At 44.5% G+C, this 18532-nt stretch overlaps 1 protein-coding gene across 2 annotated transcripts in view; it reads left to right on the forward strand.

Annotated features, from left to right (window-relative positions):
• Nucleotides 1-18532, forward strand: part of zmp:0000000755 (phosphofurin acidic cluster sorting protein 2) — a 62802-nt gene that overhangs the window by 9613 nt on the left and 34657 nt on the right. The window lies entirely within an intron of this gene.

Below are 18532 nucleotides of genomic sequence, written 5' to 3' on the forward strand. Positions count from 1 at the left end.
TGATTGAATGAATGAGCGAATGGATGAATGGACAGACGAACGAACGAGGAGCCGTAAATCTGTGTCACCCCCTACAGTGCTCTGCAGCGGGAATCCGAGCTCAGCGTGTCTGAGTCACTCAGTGCGGCAGAGAGGTGGTCGTGAGAGTGAGTCAGACGCAATGACCACAGCTTCAGCTCACCCACATGCTCTGCTCTGGGAAAACCTGCTGACTACGCCAAACTAATTAACCCCCGGGACATTGGCTCCAACAGATTTCCTCGAACTAAGTGTTTGTGATGTTTGTTGTATCTGCTGCTACAACAAGTATCCGAGGTTGAATCCTTAGTCCATTGAATAACCCTCTCGATCATCATAATCTTGGAGTGTTTTTTTTCATAGCAATTTGGTAATTATGTTTTAAAATGTAAGAGTCCATATTTTTTCTATAAGCACAGGTTTATTTTTGGAAGTCTGTATCTCAGTAAATAAACCTTTTCAGGTTAGAACATTTAGACAGAACAGAAAAACCAACAACAGACACCAATTACATATGAATCCTTAGCTAGAATGTTTGATTTGAAATAGAAAAATATAATTAGGGCAAAAGTGGAGAGAAATCTCCTTATTTAATGCGGTTGTTCTGGAGACACCCACCCCTCCACCCCCGCGTTGGTCGTTGTGCATCTCCCCGGGGATGCTGTGCTAATCTGATTTCATAACTCCTAAAGAAGATGAGCTTAATCTGATGCAGTGCAGAGGGCCCATCTCTTTTAATCCCCTTTGGCTGGACTGATAAAATGGCATGGGAGCTCACCTGAGGGCTCTAGGAACATAAGTGGCACTAGTGAACACTATATTCCCATAAGCAACAACATATACTATAGTCACCATAGTGCACAAGGCTCCCAGGGGAGATGTGTACGAAGAACAGTGTAGAGAGCAGACGTACTTGCTGTTGTTTTTAACGAGATACAATTAGCCTCATCAAGCTTCTCCCATCTTTAATCAGTGTTTTTCCTGTCATTAACTAATTTTGTAGGCCCTGTTAAAGTTGCTGTTAGATGGTCCAAATTTATGGCAGTTATGCAAGACAGATTTTAAGTGTTCCTGAAACATCAACCAGACAGGCAGCCAAACATAGTTCTGAGCTAATTTTTTAGCATTTTATTTTTGTCCATGAAAGCAATTTTGCCATCATAAAAGCCGATGCTCCGTCATCCTTTCAAAGGAGATTTTCAGAGGTTGTCCTCCCACTTCACCAGATGTTAGTTTTATGCCGTTTTATTTATTTATTTACATCCTTTCCTCTGAAGCATGAGTGCACAGCATGTCAGCGCGATAGCAGTGATGGTATAGCCCAGCATTAGTGCATTTGGACTGACATGCAGCTTAAAAATAATGTACCATAGATGGAAGATCCATATAACTCGTAAAGAAGATAATAAAGCCCATCTGACAGTTGAACCAGCAGGAGGCCTCCGTTAATTTCATTTAATTTCTATCTCCCTGACCTGACCTCCAAGCAACCATTTTACTGTATGTTTATCCTCTCATCATTAATGCTTTCATAGGCCAAGGGATGAGTATCATTGCACGAGTGTTGCATTAACTATCCCCCTTTGCTGACAGTGTTTGTTTCCATTTTAACTGCTGTGCCAGTTGTCTCTCAGCTTGAGGTCCTGCATCTCTGTGTGGTGGATTTGTTCTTGCAATGGGGGTGCAATTATTTGTTATTTCTACGTGCTCTCTGAAAGTATCCTTGGTAATGTGTTGCATTGGTCACTATGTGGATATATGTGCGTGTTTGTGTGTACACACATACATGTATTTTGTATATGTTATTATCATGGTCTTTTCTGCACTGGTTTGAGTTCTCTCTCCATCTTCCTCTCTCCCTCATACAGTCTCTCCCTCAACTCAGAGGCTGGTTAGAATTTCCCAGTGAACAGTCGCCCAGCGATGTATGAATGGTACTGATTGCCAGGTGATTTCCAGGTGTTTAGGCCTGTACCTCATCATCAATGTTTTCCTGCTATGCTTAAATCTTATGTCATCGCTTTTAATGTTGAAAGATTGTAGCATTTCAAAACGCCAACACTGTCTTTCTTGATACAACTCGAATCAGTTGGATGTGGCGATGGAGCAGGCGAGGAACTCATTGTGACTGGTGAGAGAATCCGTTTATTCTGAAATGACGACCCATGCAAAGTGTCAGCAGGCTCAGCAACACGATGTTCACAGGATTCTTTAACGTACAGCACTTGCTAACAGGACTCTGTAACTATTAAGTTATAGGGCTACAGAAATAACACACTTAAACAATGAAATAAAAGATCTGTCTGGAGGGACAATCTGGGGGATACCATTAGCTATACCTTTGCAGGAAGGGGGAACAGGTGGGGTCTACCTGGGGAGAGATGGTCCTTGGTGTGAAAGGTGTGAAGGCACATACATATGGCTGCAGACAGGAAGGCCTGGCTGCTCACAGTAATCGTTTGAATGCTAATGAACCCGGAGCCAGCCCTTTGGCATGGTTACTTACAAATGGAAAAATACAGAGATAGAAAACGTGTCGTGAAATAAAAGATTGTAAATAATGTCATAAAAAAACACTGAGATCCTTCAATGTTAAGCTCATTTTGACACATATTAAATGTATTGGATCATCTGTCCTCTTGCTGAATGCCAAACAGCTTTGGCTCGTGTATGGCTCATCAAGGTCCTTTACATTAAAAATCCAGGCTTGTTCTCAGGGCTGGCTTCCTCTCCTCAGTGTCTTGTAGCGAGATGGATCTCCTTGGGAAATGAGTGACATTCCTGCCCCCCCTCTCTCACACACACACACAGCTGTGGTTACCCTTCTTGTACAGTTTGGTGTGGGCTGGGGCGTTGTTGAGCCGAGAGAGTTGTGCGAGTGAGTGGAATCGATTCCAGCAGGAGAAAGAAAGGAGATTTTTGTTTTCCCTTTCTGAGCCTCTGTGCTTGGGATCTCTCGCTAGATGGGGAGGGAGGGGTGTTCTTTTTTCAGGGGTGGGGGTGAAAAGCTGTTCCAGACTTGCAAGAAGATCCTCCCTGGGAACGACTGTATGGCCTACATGCACCCCGAGCCAAAAGTGGAAAATGGAAATATAGACAGTGCGGGAAGACCCTGTCAAAACAAACAATATTTTTGACCGAGTTATCTCTCGCTCTCTCTGTCTCTCATTCTGTTTGTTAGTATCTCTCTTGCCTGCCGTTCCTGTTTCTCTCTGACATGCTCTCTCTCTCTATCTTACCCCCCCTCTCTCCCTTGCACTCTCTCAAGCCTGTTTTTTTTTCTCTCTCTCCATTCTTCTCTTTCTCTCTTCACTCAGGCATTTCCTGAACTATGTGTGCCAGCAGCAACACAGAGGCTGTTTATGTCAAGAAGGAAAAAAAGTACTGGCCTCTATCTTTGCTCTTTTAGCTGTCCGAAATTATGCCTGAAGACAAATAATCATGTGGCACCCACCTCCGCGGACCTTGTGCTGTGAAGATACATTCTCTACCATTTGCAGTACCAAGCACATTCCGTTCGGGTTACATTTCTCCCAAGTACTCCGTGTCATCTGTGCTATTTGCACTGTCATTGGGCTTTGCAACAGCCATTAAAACAAACAAAATGATAAGGAATGCATTGCCTGAAAATGAGTTATTTATCTGTTGTTCATATGGCTGGAGTGGAGAACTACCAAAACTTAAGTTATGGATATCCTTTTTCTGTAGCATATAAAGGCAATCCTTTCTCAACCTGATTGTTGGTTTGGACAGTGATGTGCCGTATTGACTATTACATCAGGCATGCTTCTCTCATGGCCATGTTTTTCAGACTGGACCGCAGCAGCCCTGATCTCCTTGGATTGCATTAGGGACAGCAAAAGTACAGAGCTACTCAAGAGGGAAGCGGGGAAGAATTGTAATCACAGATTAAAAGGGGAATTTCATTCAAGAGGCTTGTGGACTTTCTATTACAGGGTCGGGTCTTAAGAGGTCAATCCACTCTGACCCACGCTAGTCCACTGTTAGTTCGTTGTGATTGTCGAGGTCACCCGCCTACGTCTATGAAGGCACAGCTTATACAGAACATGGTGTGAACATAGGACAGCTAAGGCCTGACAGAAAACACTAGGGCATGTTCAGTAGGGTAGTAAGTTTGTGCAACAAAAAGTATCTCAAAGTTGATCACTTCCCTTTCTGTGAAGAGAAGCTCTTTTGGAGTTTGTCTAATAATATGAAACTGAAAAGAAATGTCGAAAAAGTATTGGACCTAATACATTCGCTGCTTACGCTATGGCTTGCTTCATGTTGGCTATATTGAAAGGTTATAGCTTGATCATTGAAATTCAAGCCTTGCAGTGGCCTGAGAGGGTTAGTGTCTTGTTGCCTCACACACTTCTGTCTTTCAGGCAGTGTTTGTGTGGCTGTCCATTCAAAATGTCAGTGTCCTCTTGTAAACCCTCGTAGGGTGCTGCCAGGCTTGCTTTGAGACAAACAGTATGCCAAAGTGATACACCTACCTGCTGTGACAGTCGCGTTGACTGCCGGGGAGCTGTTCATCTTCTGCCCACTGTTGCAGGCACGCAGAGGATGACATGTCAATAGAGCCACAAGCTTTGCACACAATATTTCACTCTTCTTAAACACTCTTTGTCTCTGTCTCTCTCTCTCTCTTTCTCTCCCTCTCTCTCGCTCTCTCTCTCACTCTGTCCTTGTATGTTTGTGTGCATGTGTGTGTGTTTGCACTTTGACAGAGTTAAATTCAGATTTTATAATAAGCTTATTTATGAGAGAGGTCTAATTGCATTGCAGAGACAGTCTCTTCAGACCCATACAAGATCAGTGCAGCTTCATCCATCCATAAATCAGTGTTACCTCGGCTGAAGCCAGAGTGCACTCAGTTACCTTTGAAAAGTCAGTTATACATGTCCCCTGACTGTGGGACCGGTTCACGAAGATCTACATGTTAGGCCTTAAATGTTTCATAGCACATTGTTCCTCACAGTCCGATTGCATCTGGAGGGCATATGTGGAGTTAATTTGGAGTAAAGTTCAAATCATGGTGTTGACTCATTTAGATCGAGAATGAGTGACTCCAGCATCCCAAGGAGTAAGCGAGTTGCGGTGTTGGAAGTAAAAGTCGGTGTGAAATTATGCAGTCATTGCAATGTAAATTGAACTGCACGGAAACCCAGATTCATTCCAGGGGGAGCCGGCTGTTCGGGTCTGGGCTGAATAAGTGATATCCCCCGCACCTTAACTTCCCAGAGGGATGAAGAAACTGCTGTTAACTTGCTGAGGTTTGTATTTCCTCTGTTATTGATTGCCGAGCATCCAGCTTTTTTCTTTCCTGTTTTTCTTTTTTTCTTTTTTTTGGGGGGGGGATGAGGGGGACGGGTGTTCAAGAGGCATTGCTTACTGAGCCCAAAATGTCCTGACTCAGATGAAGTTTCTGAAGAACCTTAGTTAGCAACATTGCAACTGGCAACATTAACACTGGCTTTGCGTGTGCCTTTCTTGCCTTCCATCCACTTCTCTCTCGTTGGCCCAGTGTCCCCCGTTAAAGTGACCTCATTCTTCTGTTGTGTATTAAATGCCTCACAGACACTTTTTCAGCATGGATGAACTCTGTAAATCCCATTTGAATGAATTGCGATTGGTTAGTCAGTCATTCTTAAGGGGTGTGGTAGATGGTGGTGCAATCATGACTACAGCCATAACCACAGTCATGATTGAATAGCTTCAGTATATGGTATGGTGGTGGTGGCTAACCAGCAGAAGGAAGGAGTGATGTAACTGGCATGTTTGATGTAACTGGTATGTTTGTTTGGAAGCAGTGGAGCAGAAATTACGTTTGAAAGGAACCATGGTTGTAGGGTCATTCATTACCAGTGATGCTGCTATAGAGGCACTATGGTTTTATAGGAGTATATTGCGTAAGTCCATCGTTTTTCAGATCGACTTCTATGTTGCTTCTTAGAGATAAAAGTGTGTGTGTGTGTGTGTCTGTGTGAGTGTGTGTGTGTGTGTGTGTGTGTGTGTGGTGTGTGTGGTGTGTGTGTGTGTGTGTGTGTGTGTGTGTGTGTGTGTGTGTGTGTGTGTGTGTGTGTGTGTGTGTGTGTGTGTGTGTGTGTGTGTGTGTGTGTGTGTGTGTGTGTGTGTGTGTGTGCAAAGTTATACAATGACATGTACCACATGTCATTGAAACTCTTCAAGAGACCCAAAACCGTTTCCTCCTAATGTGAGCCCATGCCCTTAAGCAAGATTTCTCAGTGGTGGCACTGTTGGAGGGCGAAGGCATTTCCTTTCCTCTCAGTGGAGAAAGATCTGTGCAGACAGCTGTTAAATGACTCCCGGATTCATTCACGATTGGAGTGTTGCACATGGATGTTTCCTGCCACGACTGCCTATCCATTCATGCATAAACTACCAGGAAGGTGCCTTTATTGATTACATAACCTAAACACCAGGATAGCAGAAGTGGTAGGGAGCTCTAGTGTCCTGTCATGCATGGGTACAGGAGGTGAGTCTAACTGAATTAGTTCCGGAATCCCATTCCCTCAGCATTCTCGTAGGTTCAGAGTTAATTATTCATCACATGAAATCTTGGTTCTGCTAAGGCTCTCGTTTCCAAACATAAAGGAATGGGAACGTGGCTTTTCTCAGCACAGAACATCTGGTGTAGCTGTTCCGTTGGTGGCGGAGGCATGGCAGAGGTGCTAACCGGTACGGACCTGTGTCTGTGGTCTGGGTGGTGTGAAGCTCAGGCAGCATGAGTGGATGTTTGCTGACAGATGAAGGCTCACTGGTCAGGGAGCATAATCTCTTTAAGACCAGCAATCGTTTCAGGAAGCAGATGTGTAGTACGGCAGGCACGATGGCTACGCCGTATCACATTAAATTGATTGAAAATGTTGCTAAGTACGGGCACATGTAAATGGGTCTGACCTTCTCCATATTAGTGTATTTCTGAATTTGTTTGTAAAATGACAAGGGATTAAAGACCACTCTGTGATGACCCATGATGCATGTGTTTCACGGGCCCCCTCGCCCTACACCAAATTCTGAAAAAGTGACTGAAACCTTCCCGCGAGCCAGTGCTGCTACTGTGTGTCCTCTCTGTGCGGTGAGTTCCTTTATGGGAACGGAGTAGTGAGAGAGTAGTACCTTTAAAACCAATACCATAACTCCACCTTACGTAACCGTGCCAGGCTATAAATAAGTAGCTGGATGGTGTACGTTACGGATTGTTGCGTTTATTTATTCATGTGTCATTTTGTTATTCTCGGACATGCCGCCCACCCATTTCGTTCAGTTCAGAGTTCACCTCGTCTTCGAACAGCCCAGCGCTAGGCAGGCAGCAGGCTTGGGAGGAAACACTCCAGCCCTCATCCATTTAATAGACTCACCTAGCATGCCTCGCCCGCTTTCTCAGACAGGATTTATGGCGGGGCGAAAGCGGGTCTCGAAGCCCTCCGGTGTGACGGATGGGAATGGGATTGCTGTGTCTCGGGTCAGGCAGCCCCAGACGGTGTGGCAGTAAACAGAGACCTTAATTGGATTAAATGGCTCTGACTTGAGGGAATGACCCTGGCTGGAGATGAATGGTAGTCAGAGTAGAGGTGAAGATAGAGGGAGAGAGTGTTTGTAAAAGGGAAAAAAAGAGAAGGTGAGAGAGAGAGATTGACAGACTGAGAGAGAGAGAGACTGTGTTCAACACTGTTGTTCCAGACCTGTAAGTGTATGGAGCTATATGATGCTGGTATGCATGACTGAATAATGACAGCAGCACTTGGCGGTGATAGACTTGTAGCAACCACAGTAAAATGTAGCTAACTGTTACAAGGAGACAGTTATAATTCAAGTTTACATGTGAAACCAGTCATATTTCAGTATGTGTGGTCTTGTAACTTTTCCTTCAATTCTTTAAAAGGAACTCTGAGTAGCTTACCCAGGCCCTGTTCAGATTCTGTTTTACAACGTACCTAACCAGCAATGCCAAACATTTAGCACCTCAGTGATAGGAAAGCCCAGCCGGGGACTCCAGTGGGTGTCCTAATGGGTGACGGGTATTTGTCATGTGTGTGGTGAATGTAGCATGTGGCTTCAGCCGATGAGGTCATTCTGGAGGGCGAAAACATTTGTGTTACACCTCACTTTTACAGTCCTGACACATTTCATCTGTCCCATTACAAATCACTGGCCTCAGCTGTTTCTGGCAGCAACGTTATGACATTTTTCAAAACTGGCTGTCACTCAAAAAGCCATGAACTGTGCTACCTATTTGAACAAGCTTTCTTTCAGTTAAAAGGGAGATTTTTCCTTTGCCACTGTCACCATTGTGCTTCCTCTAGGAGGTTTAGGCTTTGGCTTTTGTAAAGCATCTTGGGGCAGCGTTCACTGTTTAACGGTCCTATATAAAGAAATTAAATGAAATAAAAAATTCTTTGACATATTTTCAGCCCACATGCAGCACACTAAGGTAGCAGCTTTGCCACATACTGTGCGTTTCGTTTTAGATTAGCTTATAACAGGATTGTATTTCCATCTGACTCTAACGTCTCCACACTCTGACACCTTCTCTGTGGTCTGTTTTTTTTTTTTTTAAGGTGTCAGGTGTAACAGGATAGCAGCGTCTTCGTGCAAGCTACAAAAAAAACATTCATGTTCACGCTCGCCTGTCGCCTGAAAAGAAACATTGGCCAGCTGACCTCATCAATAACTGATCAGGGTTGAATAAAAGACTCCGTTTACCAGAAAGTCTCAGGACCTCATCGGAGCACACAAAAGGTCTCCTCTCCACCCCGTAAATCATTCTACGCTGGCAGTAAGATCACACCTCATACACAGGGTGATATGAGATGCTGGCGAGACGAAGAAGTCATGGCAGAACTAAAAATAAAACTGAGCACAGACACTTTATGAGTGTGTTTGCTTCATTTGATTCTGCCTGATCTTTGATGTCTTTAGAAAGGACATTTATTTTAGATTGTGTTTGAAAACAAGTCTGGAATATGAAAGGTGGTTGATATGGACTGCTAAATATTGTTTTGGAGAAGCTTAAAGAAAATCTTAAAAGCTTTTATGTAATCTCCTGTCTTGTCACATTACTTTGATGCGCAATGCTTTAAAAAGGAAAAAGTTCAAGGGGTGGTAGTCTATAAAAAGCAGGTCACTTCATGGTGTGTCGTCTGCTGGCTGGCTGCCTTAACTCACAGCTCCTCATCAGGTCTCTTTCTAGTCAAAGGGAAAAGTATTTTGTTATTCCACTGCGTTCTGTTTGTGCGGTGGGCTTAGTTCTACATGAGTGACGACACCGGTCTCATACTTGATAAAAAGAGAGAGAGAGAGAGAGAGAGAGAGAGAGAGCGAGAGAGAGAGAGAGAGAGAGAGAGAAGGAGGGAGTAAGAGAGAGGGAGCGAGACAACAAGGGTAAGTGAGAGGTGAGCGAGACAGCCAGCGCTCACAAAGCTCAGCTGTTGCCCTCCCACACCATCTGCCTCTGCCAAGCCAGGCATCCCTCGGCAGCTCGGCCAGAGCGAGAGTGCGCTGGAATGGAATGGAAGGGCTAACGAGAGCCAAGGTGCGAGGCCGCAATGCGATCTCCTCCCTTAACGACCAGGGGCCACTCCGTTTAGTGTGACACGCTCGGGATTAACACCCAGAGGGAGACGGCACTCACCCCACCCCGGGCAGCGCCCTCAAGTGAAGCCCACGCCTGCGGCTCAGGCTAGCAGATTGGGCCGCCGGCCTCTTAACCAGCTTACGGGACCCATAACATACAGTACATGTCAATTTCCAAGGACATTTTGCTCTGCCCATATTGCGCGAGTGTTTCGGATAGTCTTAATGCCCCCTGACCCTTGTGGTCAAGGGATTTGCTTGGTTCCATTAGCAAGTGCACGGCAGAGCTGTTTTGCAGAGGATACTACGCTAGAAAGCCTCTTTTTTTTAATTCACCCTATATGCTGACAGGCTCTCGTAGTATTTTTTCCCATCATGTTATCTCTCTCTGTGGGCTCACGGCAGGGCTGTGGCATGTGTATAGATAAGTGTTTGCTGGACGACAACTCTTTAAAATAGTGGAGTGTGTGCTGTCAGTGGAAAGTTAGGGGAGCTTTGACATCAGTGTCTTGGTCTGCTACACCACAGAGCATGACATTGGCCTGCAGGAGGATCAAGCCGCAGCAAATTAATGGCTTCCTTATTGCCCTCTATTTTCAATTCATCTCCTCCGTCTTTCTTTCTTTTTCTTTCTTTCTCTCTTTCTTTCTTTTTCCCCCTCCAGCTTGAGCTTTGATGACATTTCATTCAGAGAATTAAACTCAAGTGAGCATGACCATCTGGCAGACCAGAATCGTGGGGCTTCAGATGGGGAGAGAAAAAAATTGAAGTTTCCATTCGACTCCAGCTTCCTCTGCCCAGTCCGTTGTTCTTTGAGATGGATTTATCGCAGATTGATTTTAACGGCATTTCACGTGGAATTCCATTTGAACCCATCGCTGTCTATTTTTCTTCCTTAAGCCACTACAACCCGATGCCATGTTTCTACAATCCAAACCCAAGCCAAGGCTTTCACTGCGGCGCTCCACTCTGGTCGAACAAATAAATGAAGACACCCATGAATAGACTTAGTACCCCAGGGGAGATTTTCTTTTTCTTTTCGGTCCAGGCATTAAGTATTCATGAGAAGGAGCTCTTAAACAAGCTGTCTTTTTATTTGGACTCAATTATGCAGTTGGAAGTGAACAGGTAGTCTTAACACAAGGAAAGACAGGGCTGAGCTTGACAGTAGTTTCCCAAAGCTTTTTACTGCGGAGAGGCTAAAAGGAAGGGCCTTCGACCGATCTGCAGCATTTCTCCTGTCTCCATTCCTCCATGTTTTCCTGAGAAGCATAGTTGAGGAGAGCAACAGAAAGCTTTTTAGTGTTTGTGTATTTTTTATGGATTTTTCAAAGAAAAATGGATGTGAATGAAAGAATGAATGAATGAAAGAATGGAGCAGGCATGCTAACATGCATCAGTGAGTATTCTTCCCATCCCACCAGCTGAAGAGATGCTGACATGTCTCTTGTTCTGTTCCATGTTCTATGTTACATCACTATCTTACCTTGTCCACCCCTTTTGTGCCTCTTTCCATGGTTGTGCAGTGAACCACAAAGATGGAACTAGCAGGAAAATCATCAGCTACAAAGGTCTGTGAAGGGAAATGGGCCTAAGTAAGTGTGTGTGTGTGTCTGTGTGTGTACTTTCTTCAGACAGCACTTATAATATATAGTGCCTTTACAAAGTTTAATCAACCGAATTAAAGCAGCTATAAAAATTGTTGGTATTTCTTGCTAGTCTTAGGCATTACAGGAGTCTACCCTTCCCTTCAATATGCAATGTACTCCCAAAACGGTCTGAAGAGCACCTATATGTGATGGCTATCAGAGGGTAAATCTAGCTAGCACAAGTACTCTGAGAAGTATTTCTTATGGTTGTAATGACCATCTAGGTATCTAGGTATTATCCAGAAAGGCAGATCTAGGGTTGAGCTAGGGTGGGCTAAGAGATAGATGCCGCTAGAATATGATTGCACACATCATGACTACCCATCACTAGGTGGGTAAGGGGAGACATTTCATAAATATGATCAACATGGTGTCTTAGCGATAGTGTTAGAAAATGGAAATATGAGAAAATAACAGGTAAGAGAGAATTTAGTTGACATCTGGAATTGCTTCAGGCAGTCAATCCCTGGTGACATATCACTACTTTAAAAGTAATGCTGTTATCTTGGATCACTGTCAAGTCAAGTCTGTCCCCTGTGAGCATTGACTTAATGGTCTTAATGTTATGACAGTCAATTTTAGATGATTGATTTTGGTCGCTCCATGAGACCATGTTATACATCATCAGTGTGACATCCCAGAGTTGTGCAATGTATGAGTCAGTCTTTTTCCCATATGTAGGATTGTTCAGTGCAAGGCATGTCAAGGCAAGTTTATTTATAAAGCACAGTTCATAGACATTGGTCATTTAAAGTGCTTTACAAATGAGCAGCTGAAAGAACACAGAAAAATAAGACATTAAATCAGTAAAGTACATTAGAAAAGAACATAGAAAAATGAAATATTAAAATTAAGTTAAAAGGATATAGAAAAGAGTGCTTTCAATCAGGCAACATAAAGCATCTGAGTACAGTTAGGTCTTAAGTCTACAAGACAAACTTGTTCCATAGCATCATATCTACACCACCTAGCCTTAAGGAGTTTGTGCTGGCATATGACAATGGTCCCTTCTTCTGTGGTTGACCAACCCACACTCACCGGGGTCCACAGGATGAGTGTCTCTGTCCAAGGGGCCCCCATGTGCAGCACTTAGCAAGGCTTTATTTAGGTTCCTGTTATCAGACTGTCCACTGTGTCTCTTTACACCTCATATCATCTACAGCGGAAAGGGCTCTGTGTACTTAAAGGTGGGCGCATGCCTGATGTGTGTGTAGGTTTGGCAGGGTTCCAGGAGAGCCAATAGCATTTCTCAGTCAAAAAAACAGTCTCATTCCTATGTAGAGGATTCAATTTCTTACCACCACCGCTGATGGCTTCCTCAGGCTGTCATAGCTCATGTTTTCCTTTCTATCTCTACCTGTCAGACTGGCGTTGTTTTGATATGGGCTTGGGTGAGTAGAGCACTTCAGGATGACGACCTCCAGCACAACCTCACAAAATATAACCCTTCTCCACCACCTTCTCCAATACGTTTTCTGTATACCATAGACATATTGGAGGCATGCCATATAATTAGTGTGCATCATTATACCAAGCAAGTCTCCTCTGCCTTTATCAGGACTTTAGTTCATTTCTTCACAAGGAGAGAGAGAGATGAAGAGAAATAGAGAGAGTGAAAGAACACATTTGTAGAGTCTTACAAGCACGTGCCCCCCCTTCATCCTGTGTGCTTTGAGGCCAGTCAACACTTTATCTTTTGCTCGTCTATGTTGGTGCAAGTTGCCTTTGCGCTTGGAGGGGGGCGTGTTAAGCGTTTGAGTGCTAAATGAAGCTCTTTGGTGATGGATCAAAGGCACTCATTCAGATTGGCCCCCGTCAGTGCTTCTGGTTCACCTACAATGTGGTGGGGAGAGAGGGAGAGAGACAGGGAAAGGGGTATAGAGAGAGAGGATTGGGGTCAGGCGTGGGCTAATTGAATGGATTATTCATCATCTGAAGTGTGGAGGACCAGTGTGCTCTCATCACTCTTTCTCCCTAAGCTTTGGGCGGTGTCCTCTTCTAACTCCACCTCCTCCTCCTCCTCCATCTGCTCCTTCCCATACCCAACTCCCACCAACGGAAGAACCATAGTCACCCAGTCTACAAGCAAAACCATAGAGTCACCCAGTCTACAAGCAAAACCATAGAGTCACCCAGTCTACAAGCAAATCCGTAGAGTCACCCAGTCTACAAGCAAATCCATAGGGTCACCCAGTCTACAAGCAAATCCATAGAGTCACCCAGTCTACAAGCAAATCCATAGGGTCACCCAGTCTACAAGCAAATCCATAGAGTCACCCAGTCTACAAGCAAATCCATAGAGTCACCTAGTCTACCAGCAAAACCATAGTCACCCAGTCTACAAGCAAAACGATAGTCACCCAGTCTACAAGCAAATCCATAGAGTCACCCAGTCTACAAGCAAAACCATAGAGTCACCCAGTCTACAAGCCAATCCAGGATCCCTATGTTTTTGCTTCTACTGTATTTAGTGTTAAGTTTGTAGATGGCTCTGTTGGTGGAGCCTGTTTTGGAGAATCACCATGACAGTTTTTTTTTTTTTATCAACCTGAACTTTTGCACCTTTTGGCAAGACCCAGTGTTTGGGGCTGATAGGGTTGTTATCCATTCAGTTAAATTCTCTCTATATTCCTCTGGTTATTTATTTCCAAATGATAATAAGTTTATACTTTCGAGAAGGAATTGCCTCAAGGCAATATGGTCTCTAATTAATATATCTGTCGTTTTAAGGGGTTTTGCTGATCTAGTGCAGACTAGGTTTTTATTGTGTCTGGTAGACATGGGCGTCAGCTAGGTTTTGAAAAGTGCTGGAGACATAAATGTCACTGGCCTATTACGTTCTGCCTCTGCTCTGACAATGAGCACAGCCCAAACACAAACACACTGGGATTTTGTAATGCTTTAAAACTAAAATGTTGAAATATGCTGAAAACAAGTGGGTGGGATTAGCAGCCAGCAGATACAGAACTCTGCAGTGATACAAACTCATCCCCCAAAACCATAAGAGTCATGCTAGCATCAATTGAGTAACCTAGGGAATGTGTCGTAAGTATTAGCATGTCCGAGGGTACTTTTAAAATTTGTATACAGTTTTTTACACCTGTGCATACTTTGCCAAGTTTATGTTCACTGATGACAGCCAAACATTAAGTCCTGCACACTTTACAGCATAGACTCTAATTTCGACATGTTAGCCATAGAAATCTATGCACCTAGCAAAAAAAGAACTTAACTGGTGCATGTATATTCAACAAACAGCTGTAACTAGCCCTGCTATGTATATGTCACCAGTGACTGACCAACAAAGTAAAGAATAATGAGCCATATTACCTTTATATAGTCCACTGAAGGTTAATCCCCTCAGGGGTGATATTATTCGCCTGGAGGTCATCCAAGCATAGGTTACATAGGTAGTCTTAACACTTAGATTAATGCTGCACACAGCTGTCATGTTCTTGTATCATCATTTTCAACTACAAACTGGTGATTAAGCACTTTGAGAAGTTTTTTGTTGTAATGGCTTTTTATTTTCAGTTGTCCTAAGCGTCCCCAGCGTACCCGGCGTGTGTGTAGTAAACAAATCATTTGTTATTCAGAGGAAGACTTGAACCTTCCAGGGTATTAACAGACAGAAAGTTCGATTTAAATTAGTTATCTCAGTAGAGGAAATAATTGGAAGTGAGGGCTATTTCTCTGAATTTTTCTGCCGTAGAGACAGTGTGTGTGTGTGTGTGTGTGTGTGTATGTGTGTGTGAGTGTGTGTGTATGTGTGTGTCTGTATGTGTGTGTGTGTGGTGGTGGTGGTGATGCTGTGTCTGAGTCAAGCAACAGCATTGCAATCTGCTTTCATCTCTATGCCTGTCAGACAGAATGCGAGATAAAAAGGGGAGTACTGGAGATGTGTGCTTTGTCTCTGTCAGAGAGAGAGAGAGAGAGAGAGAGAGAGCGAGAGAGAGGAAGGAAAAGAGGAATATGGGGAGATTATGATTGTGGTAGACTTTATCAGTCGGTCTCCCCATCAAAGTCAGGGAGAGAAAGGGAGGTTAGGGTTGATGTGGTCAGTTCAAAGGCAAGAGAGTAAAAAATGTCAGGCCTCCCAAATTGACCCTTCTACCTCCACCAGACACCAGTCCACAGACTGCGTGGAGACTGTGTGCACGCACGCACAAAGGGCCAGCAGGAATGGAGAAAAGGGCCTTCTTGTGTTCATGGCTTTTATTTTTTTTCTCGTTTTTCTTCCTCTTGTTTTTCTCCCCACCAGAAGCAAGAGCAAAGCCAAGACAAAGAGGCTTAGTGCTTTCAAGAGAGACACAAACACGCAGCAGAACTAGACATGAGGACTTCTTTATTGTTCCTATTGTGGGCCATCCTCAGCACAGCACAGAACAGAGAGATGAGCCTTTAAAGTATTTGTGATTTCACTTCATTTAGCGGAGAGGCTTTGGTACATAATTCAAGGAGAAGGCCAGAGTAATGGATTGGCCCGAGCTGAGTGCGTTTGATCCTGATCAGCAGAGGACACTCCAGGAAGCCGTTGTTTGTCATTGATCTGATACGAGAAGCCTCTCAGACTGCGTTTGTGTCTGAAAACGGCTGTGCTCTCGAAGGCTGGTAAACAAACACTCCTCCTCCCGCTTGTTTTTGTCTTGTGATCTATGGGGAGGGACAAGAAAGGGGAGAGGACAGGAGAGGGTGAGAGACTGTGTGTGTGTGTGTGTGTGTGTGTGTGTGTGTGTGTGTGTGTGTGTGTGTGTGTGTGTGTGTGTGTGTGTGTGTGTGTGTGTGTGTGTGTGTGTGTGTGTGCGTGTGTGTGTGTGTGAGAGAGAGAGGGGTGGGGGGGCAGTTAGCATTAGGGTAAGTGTAATTGCAGAGTACAATGAGAAAAACTATATGAAAAAGACTGACCTGAAATTACAACACCCTTTCAAATCAATAGAGCTTTTGGCCTCAGCAGATACGATTCAGTGAACAAGAAATGCATACCAGACCTACATAAGCATATATTCACATCCAGATGAAAAACATCTCAATCTAATGTGAGGCTGGATTGATTTGAATTGATTTGTAGAGGTTGCTGGGTTTTTCCCTTTTGTTTCAGATTGGTTCTAGATGCTATTTTACTCTTTCTCTCTCTCTCTCTCTCTCTCTCTCTCTCTCTCTCTCTCACTCTCTCCTTCTGTCTGTCTCTCTGTTTTTGTTTCTTTCTCTATGCTGTGAAGAAACACAGAGCACAGCACCCCCCCTTAGGCCCCAAGGAAAACTCCAAGCCAGTGAGCAGGATTTGCATCGTTCAGGAACGGCATAATGCTCTCTCACTCTCTCACTCTGTTTCTCTTTGAATGCTGATGAAGCTGGAAGGAAATCAGTCATACTGTGTGGGAAGGAGAAAAGAATCAAACCAGGAGACACAGTGTGACGAAATTAAGTGTGGTCTTGCATATTTTACATCTTACCTCCTCTCTTTTCTCTCTCTCTCTCTTTCTCTCTCTCTCTCTATTCCTGTCTTCTGATCACTTTGGGATCTGGTTCTTGTTCTCTGGTAGCAGCAGTGAAACTAGTCCATCTCCAGCATTCGAAGGCAGCTGTGAGGGAAGGAAGAGACGAGGGCTGAGAGGCCCAACAGCACACTCGTGCCTGCAGTAACAGCCCACAGCCATCAGCATATTCCAGCCGGCCTCCATCGAATCTTCATGCAGACCGCCTGGTCAGCCAGCCAGGCCTAGCGCTGCCTGCTAACTCTGATCGACATCATTATTTAGCGGCCTGTTTCCCTACTTGACATTCAGCGTGTCGGAAACCCGGCATGTTAATCGAGCCCTCAAGACAATGGAGCCGTGCCACGTTTAGTCAAGCCTTCCATTCCTCAAGCACCCCCCTAACCCCCCCACCCCGACTCCCTTATGTGGTTTTCTCCCTGGGAGCAGGGCGAAGCAGTGACCCCTCAAGCGCTCGCCTTCCTCCGAGAGGTCTCGTGTGATTTGATGCGAGGCAAGCAGTGGAGAGAAGTGGGTCAGGGAAAAGAGAGGCGAGCAGGAGGGTGGGCGATGCGCTGTGTGTCGACACACGTCTCCGGCAGCGGCTGGACGGAGGACAGGAGAGGAGGAAAGGGGGTTTCTGGGGGAGGGGGCTTATGCAGCAAGAAGGAATGGTTATGTGGAGGAGCAAATGTTTTGGATTTGGGGGGGTTGGGGTGTGGACAGGTAGCTCTGTTTGATCTGAGGTCTTTGAAAAAGGGAGAAAACTATATGGATATGTGCTTGTGTGTGTAGGTTTCAACCGCTGCATGTTCACTTCTGTTCATTTTAATGCAAGTGTCACATTTCATACATTAGCATATTGTCTCCTAACAGTCTTCTAACAGCACTGCGCTAAAGCAGGTTTTACACGTAAAAGGCACTGAAAACATAAAGGCTCTACTTCAGAATAACCAGCTAAGCTCCCCTACAATAATTCTACTTGAGTGTTCCCAAAAGCTCTCGACCTCAACAACAGCCCTGCCCAAAGATGTCTCTGTGATTGCGACGGCACCTTGCAATGTAAAGTGCAGTGTAAAATTGATTTCATTTCAGAGGGCACAGTAGACGTTTGTGACAGAAGCTGTTTTATTTACGGCAGAGGCAAATTGCGCAGAAGTACAATTGCAGCCCTTGCCAGTAATGGAGCCAGCTGTGGGGGGAGATGGAGGAGAGCTGACAGCCGATGCGTCTGTGAATATGCTGTGCGTTACAGGCTGTCAGATCAAGATCTGAACACCCTGCTGACTCTCTGGGTGAACACATGGAGCACTGTGCTCAGATGTTTTTACCACATGAGCGCGTCTGCGTTGGTGTGTGTTTGTGTGTGTATGTGTCTCTCTTCCTGTGTGTGTGTGTGTGTGTGTGTGTTTGTGCATGTCTCTGAGTGTGTTTTGATGGATAGCGATAGCTTTATTCTCCTTCATGGAACTCCTTTCTGCATTGTAAACATGTATCCACTGTACTGAGAGTCAGAGGCTCATTGTGATACGCCATGGGTTAACCTGTAATGCTGAAGCTTAACAGCACACAGTACAAACCTAATGATGCGAGTCGAAGTGGGCTTGATACAGTGATGTGTGGTTTACGCATGGTTTATATCATGTAAAAATTCCAAAGCCCATAGCCAGGCAAAGGGTTTATTGTTAAAACTCCTGTAAGATTTAGTTCTGAAAATAGAATGTTTTTGTTGAAATCACCTCTAGCCATACCAGTTCGTATTTGGAATCTGTGGTCCCTGGAGACTGC

This window comes from Clupea harengus, chromosome 13 (genome assembly GCF_900700415.2).
Source record: "Clupea harengus chromosome 13, Ch_v2.0.2, whole genome shotgun sequence".
In the NCBI taxonomy this organism is placed as follows: Eukaryota; Metazoa; Chordata; class Actinopteri; order Clupeiformes; family Clupeidae; genus Clupea; species Clupea harengus.